Below are 12,814 nucleotides of genomic sequence, written 5' to 3' on the forward strand. Positions count from 1 at the left end.
GTGAGTGCTTATTTCTGAAACACTAGACAAGAAAGAAATCCACAGCCTCACCTCTCTGCTTGGAAATATACTGTCCCATGTAGAGACACAAGAGGAAGTCAGCTTCCAAAGATGAGAAGACATCTTTGTCACATCACTGTTTTAGAAGGATACACTTCTTTTGCCACTACCGAGAAGCTTTTTTAGCCATTTGGGCAAGTTGCTGAATCCATCCGTCCACAACTGAAACTCTTAAGCACTGCGCTGGGTCACCACTTTAGACAGCCACTCTACATGTACTCAGAGGAACAATTCCTGCCTTCCCCACTTCTCAGAAATTTTAATTAAGACACTGATAATGATTTACCTTTATTGCCTGTTCTCACACAGAGACCATCAGCCCCTCATGCCCAGATGGCCTGCCACAGATCATGTCCATGGACAGGAGCTTTATTTGCGAGGACACCTAGGAAAAGCAGTGTTACAGATCCACCATGAAGACTTGCTCCAAGCTTAGGAGGGAAGACCTAAAACACGGTGTGAATCGAAGCTGATGCCCAGAACCTCAAGGGTCTGTGCAAAAGGCAAGGCCATTCTGCTGTTCGTGAAAGGAGAAAGTAAGGAAGGCTTGGAGGGGTAAGACGATTCAATAACTCTTTTTAAGCTACTGAAAACTATAATGAGCCTGATCCTCCTTTTAGACTGGAGCCCAATTAGCACACATGTAAAATAGCAGAGGGCAGATTAGAAATGTACTCTGCTGAAGGCAGGCAGCAGCCACACTGGGCCAAGAAATCCTCTATCCTAGTTATGGGAAAAATCTGGACTCTTCGCTCCTCCTGTAGTTGCCAGAATCATGTTTTACAAGATGTTAGCAAAGCCCTTCCATCCTTGCAGGGAAGGATAACCAAACATTGCTACGAGGAAACTGTATTTCCAGTTAAAATTGTCACAGTGCCAAAACCAGCCTGTGCACTTGAAACTGTTCAGCTGATTGGAGCCTCTTGCAGAAGTGTTATGAGGAAAGTTCACAGACAGTGCCCAAGGTTCACACCAACTGTAAGCGTCACTGCTGACCAAGTTTCCCTAAGGTAAAACAAAACAGAAATACAGAACATCTCGGTACCTTTTTGGCCTACGTGCTATAAAAATGCTATTTATGTAGCTGAATTTAACGCAAAAAGAGAGAAGACAGAGGCACTTTCCAAGTGATTATGTGCTCTGTAACAATAGTTTTCAGCTAGTGATTCAGAAACTCCAGGGCATTCAAGGAAGATCTAATGGTTTATGCCAATAAATTACACACATTTCATTGGAAACATTCATGGGTTAGAAATCAACAAGCCAATAAACCCACTGCTGCAACTCATTGGTCCTGCAAGCCCCAAAAGGATGAAGTGAAAACAAAGATGAGATCAGACAGACAGCAATGCACCCTGCTGCATGGGGTTTAGCCTACGCAGAGGAAGCCTGCAGACTTATTCCTCACTCCCAAGTCATCTCGTGTCTTTGCAGGCAGCTTGCTACTACTGATGCTGTGCCAAATTAGTTGTAAAAATTGATACCCAAATGACAGAAGTGGTTTTGATCGGGATATTTAGCCCCATGGTGTCTCCTCCTTTCTTCCCATTCCTTTGTTGCATGCTCTCCTTTTGTCAAAAATAATGGCAACAGTTACTGATCCTCACAGTTTCAGTGGGATGGGGAGAAGAGGAAAGGGATAGAAGAAAAAAGGAATTATGCAAATGTGACATTAGTTGTTCAAAACCGTGGAGCCTTTTTCAAAAAAACCAGGTCTCTCCACCATATAGAGTATATGGTGATAAATTCAGGCAAAAAAATGCTCCTGGAAAACCAGCATCCAAATGTTACGCTCAGAAGCTCCACCAGCAACGGGGCTGAGGAGCTGATGGCGATTTCCTACGCTGACCACTTCACACCTTTTGTTTCTGATTAGACCGTAAGACCTCCTGAACCCAGAAGTGTGTTCATTTCATTTAAGTCCAGTGCGCTCACAAAACAGGGAATCTGTGACTGCACAGATAGATACTATTGCCACCAACATATTAATACAAAACTTGAGGGAATTTTAAGGAGGGAGAAAATGGAAACACCTACCCTGACCATAATATTTGCCCTGGATATACTGGAGAGCCAGATTCTGCCTCGGCACTGGTGTTAAGTCCAGAGTCACTCCACTGAAGCCAGTCACATCCTTCAAATCAAAATAAGATCCTTTGCATTCAAAGAGCTGCTTCTTGTCACCATAGGCACAAAAAAGTAACAGTTCTGTGCCAAGTGGTAGTACAAAAAAGAGCAATGAATAACTTTAATTATTTATACTTCTCAAACTGAGGGTTACAGAAAGGGCATTAAGAAAGTCACAGATCATTGGAGTATTAGAAAAGTGGTGTTAGTAGTGGCAACTGTGCTCTTTCAAGGTAAAGGAGTGAGAAACATCTGTAATTACTGGATTAGGGGAATGAAAGAAGAAAACTGCAGTCAGAAATTACAGCACATTCTGTAATTGAGCTGCTGTTGTTCGTCAGCTTGCCTGAAGACAGAAGAGCCAAAAGGAAATCACAAGTTCAAAAGGCTGGAGAAACACCAGTTTACACCATCAGTCGAACCCACCCACCTGTGCTGTCAAGCTGTTGCACAGAGCAGACCCAATAGACCCAGTCTCCACCCCGCCTGCAATCCTGCTACCCCGTCTGCCGCAACTGAACAAGCCAGGGTCAATCAGAGCAATTACTTGCATGGAAATTAGCAGTGGGAGAGTATGTCTAGCTGTTTAACACAATGAAGATATTTTAGAAAAACATTTTGAGGAGTCACCCAGTTACTGTTACTCCTTCTTCCCCCACACACACTCCATCGTTACAGAGCCTATGGAAGCTGCTCTGTATGGACCACCATCGAGCAGTGCACACAGTGCTGTTTGGGAACCGCAGCCCTAAGTGGCAAATGCAGTAGATGATTATCCATTCCTAGCTATCCATCTTTGTGTCTGCACATGGCTAAGTCCGTAGCTCCCATCTCCTTTCAATTCTGCTAAGTCAACCACCAGTCCAGCTGGACATGCTAGGAGGCTGAGGGGTCACTGGGAAAACCAGACCTAGTTTCAAATGATTTAAAAGAATTCAGAACCATAGATCTGAGCAGACAGTTATCCCTACCAACTTAGGAACTGCTCCCTCAGCTAGTCTTATCCTTCATTAAATTCAGCCTTATTACAAACCAGGCTCTCTAACGTCAAGGGCAGGCATCAGTGGCAACAGTCACGCTGTCCCATGCCCAGCCACTCTTCCTATGAGCCTCTATAGAAGCAATTGAGAGAAAAAGCAATGTAGAAGAGTGGCTTCAGGTGGGCACTGAGAAACTTCCTTTTCCAGAGCTCCTCTTCCTCCTGCCACCAGCTGGGCAAGGAACCTAACACCCTGGCTGATGCTACATACCTCAACTACATGACATGAATAACCCCAGACTCATTTTCAATCTGCACCTTACCGAGGACGACGGAGCTACTGGTTACTCAGCATCAGGGTTACAAAGACCAAGCACAATTGTATTTCTTTGGAGAAGGACATTCCTGGGCTTTCCAGGACTTACCACACCGCAGGAGGAAGCCAGTCTATTGCGCACGCCAGACTGGTACTGTCACACTCACCCACATTACTTGTTTCTAAACATGAAGCTAAGCCTCTGCTAGCATATGACGGTCCCACACGCTGCACATGACGGGTCCCCAGTGCCTGGCTGGGCCCAGGGCTGCATTGATAAAGCAAGGTTGACATCCAGGCAGCACTGCTAACATTCCTGCCTTTGTTGAGTGTTATAGGTGTTGATGCTTTCCTTAAAGCCTCAGCTACAGGAGATGAGTAATTTATATAAGAACTGCATCTCTGTTTATTTATTTTAAGTGTGCTGCTAGCCCCAGAGGCTAGAGCATTGGCTGCGCAGAACAGCTTGAGAACATGAACTGAAAGCACTCTCAAGGCTGACAAGACAGAAAGGAAAAATGGAAAAAAATGTTTCTTCAAACCTCATGATGTTTAAGCTGATTTCACATATCAGGAGTATATCCTTAACATCACGACATATGATGTATAAAGCACAGTCAGGAAACTACAATTTCTTTCCCAGTCTTGGGTCACATCATTATAAAAAGATTACAGTATAGAACAAAGAGGGCCCTTTTCTTTTTCGAGTCACAGCACTGAAGCACATGGTTAGATACAGCTCTTTACACAAAGGTTTGCCCAGCACTGTCACATGTTTCTGTGAAGTTCATTTCACCCATGAACTTTTGAAGCAAAGGGCTCAGCAACACTATAAACACCATACATAAGAAGACCATCACCACCTTTTGGTCCTGAAATTCACACTACTGGAAGGGACACCAAACCATCACAGCATCAAAAGGTCTCACACAAGACTCCACTGACATCTGTCAGGCCTTTGTTCGAGGGAAAGTCCTTCTTCCCTGTGTGTGGGGATGCTCCAAGGGGAAATTTCACTCCCACACACACTCCCCCACCACCTGAAACATCACCAATGCTGTGAGGAACCACTCCAGCTGACTCCATTACGGCCAAAGGTGTGGTGGTTAATCTTTTGCCTGCTAAGGAATTCTGCACATGACCTACATCAAGGCTCTACATCACTCCAGTGAGCTCAGGACTACTTCATGCCGCCACCACTTCCTTCTGCACATGCTTGGGCATAGCCAAGCAAACTTGACATGCGTGAAGTTAACTCTGTGCCACCCTCCTATTGGTTATGTTTTTACCAGCTTCTCTATCAAGCTTTGCAGCCTGCTCTGAGCTCTCCCTTGCAGTGCCAAGTCCATCCTAAATACAGGCTGGCCGTGTCTAGATAAGCTCCAGTCCCCCCAGTAAATGGACTCCTGCAGCTGAGTGAGAGGCAATCAGAGCAGCACATCCTTGCTCAAGAGATGGGCTCATTCACTAAGGTCAATGAAGCAGTCAAGAATAGGATCCACAAAAGCCTCACGTAACAAAAACGTTATCCATTGTGTCCCAGTAATTAAGAGACTTTGTCCTGGAGTCTCCTGAAAGGTTTTCAATTAATTCTTCATTTCCACAAAGATCTTTCCCTTACCTTGTTCCTTTCATAAGGACACAAACTGTATAATTAAAATTAAGTTAGGAACAAACCAGCCAGATGCATCCTAAAGCCATGATGATGAAAACGCCTATTTCATTCTGTCACTTGCCTCATTCCGAGGTCAGGATCTCTACAGAAAAGCAAAAACAACAAAAAAGAGACATTGACACTTTACAGTACATGTTCTGAATGTCAGCCTGTGCACCTGCAAAGTAGACAGATTTGCTTATGTTTCTATACCAACTCTCTTTTTTATCAGTAGATAACTCAAAACTCAACTAGATCCAAAGACAAGAGAAACATCTCATGCACTGAACCTACACACACCTTCTCAGGCTACAGCCTTCATCTACCTATGCTGTTGCAAATTGCAATTTATCCTATTGTAGATGTTATAGTCATGCCAGAGGGATCAAAATGCACAATGCCTTCTCTCTTATTTAGACAGTTATAAACCTGATAGTCGTAGCAGACAGATATGTTCTAACCACTCTTAATTCCAGATATGGAGAAGCAAAAATATTTCCCCAATTTGAGAGCTTAGAACTGGGAAGAACAATCATTAGTGGGTTACATGTTAAAGAACAGCAGAGTCTTTAGAATCAGGATCTCCTTGTAACAAACACAGCTCACCAGAAGTTGAGAAGAGAAAAAGTGAATCATAACCAATAAGATACATGTTACAAGCACCCCCATCCTGCTCCTTTCTACCTAGCAAAGTCAGATTCTGAATTTGAAACAAAGTCTTGCTTGTCAACACTCCTCTTGGGAGAGCTCCCTCACCAGGCAACTCCCATGCTAGAAACAGCCTTTCCTGGCTTCCCAGCCCCAGCTCAGGCTCCAGGTTTCTACATTTGCCATATGACATGCTATGTCAGCCCAGGGTTTAATCTATTCTCTCACGCTGCTGTCCTTTAAAAGCATTAGCATTTCCTACAGGCATATTCCATATTGGCCTTACAAGTATCAAAACGCTATGGTGAAATTTAAACTAAATATAGAGATGATATTTTTAAATAGCTCTTAGCTCCAACTCACCAAGCTGATTTTGTTTGAACGGAAAAAGCAGGCTCCAACTTTAAGCTTCCATTGTAATTAATGATTACAACACATTCCTCCGCCGTATCAGATTTAGCACCTCATTAATGTGTGTGGTATTTTGCTTGTACGGCACAGCTGTAGTTAAAGTTGAATTAGTGTTTCCATTATAAACCCATGTTTTCAAAGGTTTATTACGCAGACACATAAGATTTAGTCTGAAATGAACATTGCCATTGAGTGTGTCAGCTGGGAAGCAATTTTTTGTCCTTCAAAATTTGGAAGGAACAAAACACAAAAAAAGCAAGCCACCCTGTTTATTAATAATTCATATTTTAAAAAGCATTGCAAATACATGTTTACATGATAGCCTGTGACAGCTCCATAGAATGTCAACACCCACACACTCCTGGGAGATGTGTCATCTTAAAAACCGAAATAAAAGCCACATTTTTACACCACTTGATGGGAAGCAAAGAGAAGGGAAGAAAGACTTAAAAATAATATCGATGAAGGAAACTTATTAAAAAAACCCCATGTCTTTATTTAGAAACATTGAAGTTGGGAATTTCAATGGTGAGGGGGGTGGGTGGGAATAATTTCAAGTACCATTTGTACTTTTAACTTTTTGGTGCCTGTCCTTGGCTCATTTATGCATTTAGAAAGAAGCAGTCAGTCCCACTGACTTCCTATCACATGAACCATCCAAGCCTTCAACTGTCCATAAATCCTGGACTCTTAAGGTATGACCAGATCATGCCCTTTGCAACAGCTATCCTAAAGTCAGTGTACAAGGCAAAATGTACAACAAAAAAAATCCCAGGGTCTCCACGCTTCGTGATTGTGCCCTTCTACAATTAGCTTTATAACTGAACCACTCTGAGGCAGACCTTTTAATTGGGAGGCTTCTAAGGCCTCTTCTTGGCTGATTATTTCAATGATTATATACTTATGACATGCAAATTTACAAACAAATGTATGATGAAATTACCAAATTCTTAGTAATCACCGTTACCAGAACGGATGCATTTTTGATGGCTGAGAAACATTACAATGTTATTTTTGTAACACAGTAAAATTCCCCATTATTTTGACTCCAGGACTCATGGGTTTACCCAAGACATAATGTTTCCAGACAAGAACAAACGCATGAAAGAGCGTGTAATAGCTACTACAACAAAACCAGGATAGGCATATCCTTCATGAGCAGAAAGGCAGTGTCATTACTCAGAATTGCTCACATTTTGTTCTTCGCTGGATTAACAAAACATTCCCACAAGAGACAGAGTGGGGAGTGTGATTCTTTCCCAGTGTTGCCCTACATTTTTCAAGAGATTACTCCAGACAACAAACATAACGGGAGCATGGTAGCAATTGCATATTCATTTCATCAAGTTCTGGAGGTTACTATAGTCTATCCAAAACCCTGCTGTTTTCCATACAAAGAACCTGAGACACAGCAAATGGGTCTATCTCTGTCCTGACAGCAATCAAGAAGATTCTGTACATCAAAGACAGTATAATACTGTGATACTTACCAAGGCCCTCATGAACTCTGGACTTTTCTCTGTAGTGTTTTCTTCTTCCTTGTTGTTCCAGGCATGGGAGCCCACCTCTCTTTTCAAAGCAGAGCTTCTTGTTGATGAAGTGGAAGAGGACTGCAGGGAGGATAACGAAGACTCCAACTGCAGACAAAAACCCAATGGCCTCAGGAGTAACTAGGAAAAGAAAGTCAGAAAGAAAACATCAGCACAAGTAGGAAAAACTGCCCAGAGAAAAAAGTGGTTTAACCACATCTGTATCCATGGCTCTGCTTCCCCATCCTCTCCCCAGAAGAAATACCAAGGAAATTCAGCAGAATATGGACTTGCACTAAACGAATGCAAGACCCACTTTGGGCCAGTCTACCAAGGACATCAACAACAGGGTACATTACACACCAAACTCGGTTCCAGTTAAGGTCTTCATTTCTGTCACATGATGAACTCCAACACAGGAAAGACTCTAACTGATTTTAATAAGCTTTTGTATCAATGCAGAATTCTACCACCTTCAAGAGAGACACTCTTAATCTATACTGCAACAAGGATCCAGTAAGAAAGGGCAGTTGGTCATAAACCATTGCTGTACACCTTGCAGTAAATTCTAAGGGGAGGCTGAGGGGAGGATTAGCTTGTACGGTGAAAGGCCCCAACACCTCCTTTGCAATTTGTGTATTTTCTCTAAAACCATCAGATTACACTATAATGGTACTCACTAACTTTATTACATTTACTAAGAACCAGGTTAATGTATAGCCTATGATCCTCATTTAACTGTTACTTTACCCTTAAATAAGAAGTATATTACTGTACTACATAATTACCATTCTTTCCTGCAAAAGACCAGTCTGCAGCTCAGGTAATTCAGTTTAGCTCTCTTGGTGTCAGGTTTGGCCACATAATGAGCACAGTGGTTTTGCCTCAGCTGATGACCTCGTCCTATACGTCAACATCCCTATGTCAAACTGTAGAGAAACAGTCTTATTTCAATTTATCATATTCTGCCTGTACCACTGGGTCTGCAACAAACCACAGGCGCCAGCAAAAAGCTTTTAAAGCCATTTCACCTCTCTCACACATATCAAAATGCCAAAACAAGGGACAAACACTACATACATCATCTGATGTGGATGGCAAGGGCACACACGTCAAAAACTGTAAGTGCCATCTGCAAAAAAAAAAAAAAAAATTGGCTTGTTATTCTGGTAATTACTTCACCAGGAAGGGGTGAAGTTCAGTTGTTCAATTCAAGTCAAAGACTCCATAAAAATGAAACATCAGCAGCATCAGTGGCACACCAGGGATGCCTGTGATTGCAAAGCTGCAGCTCACAGATGAGATGAGCAGGAGGAAAGGATGTCAACAGAGCCAGCCCTGCCTGTGAAACATCCCACTGGGAGTTGACAAGATTTGACTCAGCGAAAGACTTAGTCTAGAAGAGCTACACTGTCTCCAGTTACAGCCTTGATAGTGCACAGTAGGACTACAATCTAGGGGATTAAAAAACCCTAAATTAATACAAACCAACGTGCCTCAGTTGGAAACAAAAATCACCAATGCATAGCAGCAGTAGCCCACATGCAAAATAGACTAGTGTTTGGGACTGAACCCAGAGGAGGTGGCTCTGACCTTGCTCACTCCAGCCTAAGGAAGGAACAGAAATATGCACTGAATTACATACAGCAGCTTAAATGACAAGATCAAGTCTACATTTCTGTTGCTCTCTTCTGCATGGGCACAGTCACTTCTCTGGCGATCACTTCTGTGTCCCCCTTGTGCCACACCATCACTAAGCAGTGTCCATGCAGGCAGTGGGTCTCCCTGCGAGCACTGAAATATGGTGCAACAGCTTCCCTGGATAATTTGGCAGGCTCATACCAGCCCTATCTTCCCCTCACTCCTCAAGCCAGGGAGGAGGGCTGGGGATGTGAGAGTGGCTGAGTGATACATCTACTCTGGCTATTTTCAGTTGCTGAAATCATCATTAAGTGGCTGCTGGAGCCAAGTATAAATCAAAGGAGCTGAGTATAAATCAAAGTAGCCATAACCCCAGAATATACATGACAGCCTGGCTGGGTCCCATCACTGACGACTCCTTTTCTTGAGCATAACATAGGCAGGAGGGAGCATTATGCTTTATCTTACATATAAAATGCTTGGGATCACCACATCTCAGCACACGGGGGGCTGGGGGTGCGCACACTCACAAGCTCACATGCATGCGTGTGTGTACTTGTGCATAAGCTCACATGCATGCGTGTGTGTACTTGTGCATAAGCTCACATGCATATGTGTGTGTGTGCGTGAAGTTGGAGCAGGTGTGTAGCAAACTGACAATCATGTTTTGAAGGCTCTATGTGAGTATTTCGTCACAGAGGGTGTGATGTAGAGGGGTGGCAAGGACACCGCTGTTACTATTTATTAAGCCCTTTTATAAAATCTTAGCTCTGAGCCCAAGGAGATGCCAGGTTTTCCCCTTCTCGGACAGGGTACAAGCAAGCCACCAGTATTTTTAAACACAAATTGTCTAACATGTGCTCCAATATGCTACACAACACCCAGCTGCAGAAATCCTCAAAGTGCCCCTTTCTCCAACAGACCTGCACAGTACCTTGCAAAATTCCAGAGGAAAAAGCAGACCCTTGACTAGACCCAGCATCCTGAAAGAAAGTTTGGAGACAACTTCTCAGCTGCTATCCACTTGCTCTAAAGGATCTCAGACTGGCACAACAGCATTATTGTCCATCTATTCTTGTCTCCTGGTCAGCTACAAAGGAACAAGAAAGTAGTAGTGCAGTGGTGTAGGACTTGGGAAAACCCTTCAGGCTTCCCCTACTCCTTGGGGCAGAGATGTAAAAGGCAACTCCTGTCAGAGCTCACGTAAGGTCCAGCAGCAACTTCTAGGAGGAAGCTTTCAAAGCCAAACACTAACAGCTGTGTCCACACACAGGCAGAGGTTTTGGGAGCACAGTAAGGAGGGGCTGCACAGACCACTCCCCATACATCCTGAACAGCAAAGATTATCAGCCAGCTACCGAGAATGGCCGAGATCCCTGTTCCACCCGTCCCTTCACTGTAGGCACCAAGCAAAGAGAAAAGGTGCCCCAGAAGGACCACCACAGCTCTGGCAGCAACTGATACCTCCTGCACAGATAGCTCCCGCAGCAAACCACAGAGTCCCTCTCCTAAAGAGGGTCTGCCTCACCGCAAGGAGGTGGCTGGGACTTCTGCAGCACAAGGCAAAAGAGCTCACGCATCCTGTCCTACGGCTTTAAGCAGAAGTTTCCTCTTCTCTCCCCCACGTTACCCGTGCCAGATAGGTCTGTGCCACAGCGTCTCTGAGGGAGGGCTGTGATTTTGCACCTGAGCACTGTCTCACATACGTGGGTAGAAACTTTGCAGTCTGTGCACCTGGCTCCAGCTGGAAGCTCGTATCCCTCTGCGATGGGAGGCACGCTGGCTCTCTGCTCCTCCATCATCAAGAGCAAAACATGCTGCACCTGCATACGGTCCTGGTCACGTAGCCCAGCTCTCCTCAACCCTCCGCTGAAGGGCTTTCTCTGAAGACTTGAAACTCTAGGCTAAGACTATGCCTGGGAAATTATTGTAAAACTGATTTGGAGTAGAGCTCTGTTCTGGGCCTGGGTGGGGTTGAAGGAGGAAGAGCAGCAGAAACCCACACACGTCACTTGTGTTACAACATTGCTGGAGTGTGTCAGAGTTTCTCACACAAGTAAAATGCCCAGCCTTACAGCAACAGATGACAGACTGTACCTGAGGGCAAGAAGAAGAGATGTAGTGCAGTATTCAACTGTTGGTTCAACGCCGGGCACCCAAGTCCAGGGAAGGAGCTGGCCACCACGTGCTTTGGGACATGAACGGTCCATTCAGCCAGGACTCTCTCCCACCCACCCATTTTTAAGCTAAGAAATTAATGCCGTAGACACCTTTGTGCATTGCCACAGTGGGTCCACACATTCTGTTGCCCCAGGTGAGAGCGCAAGCCAAGAAATGGTGTGTACGCTCCTGGCAAGTTGAGGGCATGCATAACTGCACACCCTCCTTTGTGTACACTGCTTAAGAACAAACAAGAGGTGCAGTGTGAAGGGCCCCAAGCTAGGAAAGAGATCAGGGATGGAAATGAGAACAGAAGATATCTAACAGAGGACACAGGGAGCACAAGACATTACAATGCTGTTCCTGCTCCAACCTCTCCCTCAAAGCTACCTCCACACTACAAGATGACTTCAGGGGAGAGCCTGTCCCGAAGACCAGGAGGGAAGTACTGGCCACCCTGTTACATGCATTGAATCCAGCTGGGTATTTGGCTTGTAGCAGGTTTCACAGCAATTCTGCTAGCAGACTTGGACCCTCTAGACAGATCAGGATCAGGAGAATGAATGGAAGAAGTGCCACAATAGATTCACTTAGAGAGTCTGCAATTAACAAAACCTTAATTCATTCAGCTTTGCAAGGGTTAAATTTTGCATAAAATCCTATTCCAGACAATAGCTCTTTAATTCCATTTGATACCAAGCTTCCTACAAAAGGAATGTTTACTGGTACTTTTTAATTACGAAAAAAACCATAAATTGTCTGTTTTACTGTCTGTGCTAATTACATTTCATTATATATTTGGAGTAAGCTATGATTTTCCTGCTGGTTCCCATGACATTTTTCATTATCAACCACTAATTGTCTAGCATGCACACTGCATTGTGAACCAAGTAGGCTGATGCGTGGGCAGAAGTTCTGGAGAAAGCTGTAAGGCAGTAGAAGTGCACGTTATTATTATTACTATTATGATGTATTAGAAAGTTTCCACCTACTTGCATACCTACATATCCTCATCCCTATCAGCAGTGTCACAGCGCAGCAAAGCACAGGAGTCCATTTGTAACAAGCCTCATGCTAAGCAAGGCTCAGCAACTACTGAAGGAAAGTTATATGTAGTGAAACGATGACAGCAGCCCCACTGCAAGGACAAATTCCCTGCTGGGTGCAACGGAAACACCAAGAAGGTTTCTCAGTCACTTCCTCCACTCAGTGCCCAAAGCACGTGGGTATCAGGATCTTGTCACTTTGCCCACTCACAAGCTGAGGCCAAGGTTATAAAGGAAAATAGT

This window comes from Haliaeetus leucocephalus, unplaced genomic scaffold (assembly GCF_000737465.1).
Source record: "Haliaeetus leucocephalus isolate CR32 unplaced genomic scaffold, Haliaeetus_leucocephalus-4.0 Scaffold944, whole genome shotgun sequence".
NCBI lineage: Eukaryota > Metazoa > Chordata > Aves > Accipitriformes > Accipitridae > Haliaeetus > Haliaeetus leucocephalus.